We start from the raw sequence: 1763 nt of genomic DNA, 5'->3' as shown, positions 1-1763 counted from the left end.
AGTCCATTTCACAGACTGTGGTAAAAGAATATTCATTCAACAGCAACAAAAACGTAAGGCTAGTATAGGATCTGACCAAGGGTCATTTCATCGGAGCCGATGGAAGGAGATCTTCAGTAATTCCTATAATGGTAATTTTCACAGTTAGTCAAAGACCATGACATTGATGAGGAGACTGGGGAAGAAACTCAGCTCTAGGAAATAAAGTTTATAGGAAACAAGTCTCAATAAGTCAGATGGAATAGCGGGTTGCCCCTAACCCTCTACAAGTGAGCCGAAAGCTAAGACAAAGACATTCAGAAATGAAAAATGACCTGAGCAGTACTAGGGAGATAGACTGTCAGATGGCTTTTTCAAGGACAGCTTCAGGAAATCCTTGTCAGATACTGCCAACCACAACCACAGAATATGGTGTCTTCTGGAACTTTGCCCTAAGGAACAAGCAAACGGAGAATGTTTACCAAATAATAAGTGGGGAAAACATGTCTTAATAACTTGATAGATGAAGTTCCAGCACATGGTAACATCCGTTTACCAACATGGATTCCCGGCAAGTCCCACCAAGGTGAGAATTGACCACTACTTTCTAGAATACATGTATATCTGTACTTTAAATACCATGTTCATTTCTTTATTGGCCCACTTCTGAGGGTGCTCATGTAAATCCCCAAAACAAGGTTGTGTTTGTGATCAAATCCACAGCTAACTCATTCAAGGCCTTTAGTTTTTCTGTTCCTAGTTATATATCTTCTACCTTTATCAATGAAATCATTGTTCAATGCACCCTTGAATCTATTTAGACAGATAATCTTGTTATTCTGAGTCACTATTAAAATTAACAAATCCAAATCTTCCATTAAAAAACCCATAAAACTTCTGAATTCAGGCACTGGTAGAAGAATTCATGTGTTTTTACAATGGTAGACAATGAAAGATTTTTTTCAATCTCATAATTTGAAAGGCAGAGTCACAGTCCCCAAGACAGTAAGAAAGAAAAAAATAGCTTTGGTATCTTTCCAGCCATTACCAAAAGTGGAAGAAATGGTTATGCAATAAAAGAGAACTTTCATTTATTATTGGTTCAGATACCCATTGGTTCAGTTAACCATCACCTGAAGTTTTTACCTACTGGAGTGTCCTTTTTTTCACATCTGTTATTATCCCCTACAAACACCACAGAGTTCATTTAAAAATCATGTAAGGAAACAGATGTGAAGGCACTTTGTGCAATACAAAGTAATATATTGATGCGAGATGTTGATATTTCTACAAGCGTGATCCCTTTTCTCTAAGAGTATTTTGCTCACTCTGACTCATTGCAGAACCAGAGTAATCGCCAGAGTGTTGAGAGGATTTTGTTTTATGTTCCTTGCTATATAGTTTGTGTTCCCATTTCATCTTTTAGGTCTTTATCTTGATTCTTCGATTTGTTTGCTGAATTTTCATTTTGCTTGCTCAGGAATAAAAATCTTCTGTTTATGATCTCCTCACTGCACAATTTTTCTCATTCTGCAGCATGGCATTGTTGATGTATCCTTAACGGCTTCTTCAGGGGAACACAAGTGTGTGAAGAAAGAGTGACTTCAGATGTTCTTTCATTGCTGATTAACTTAGGAAGTTTTAGAAAGACAAAAGAGCAAGTTGGTTCAATGGGTGAACTGGTAATAGGGGGGAGCGTGGGTCCCCGGCCTCGCCTTCTGCCTTCAAACACTGGGAACACTGATGAGCTTACTTAGACACAGATTTTTTTTCTCAAATAAGCC

The sequence above is a fragment of the Pteropus alecto genome, unplaced genomic scaffold (genome assembly GCF_000325575.1).
Source record: "Pteropus alecto unplaced genomic scaffold, ASM32557v1 scaffold5, whole genome shotgun sequence".
NCBI lineage: Eukaryota > Metazoa > Chordata > Mammalia > Chiroptera > Pteropodidae > Pteropus > Pteropus alecto.
The sequence above is the reverse complement of the archived record's forward strand: the minus strand, read 5'-3'. Positions refer to the sequence as shown.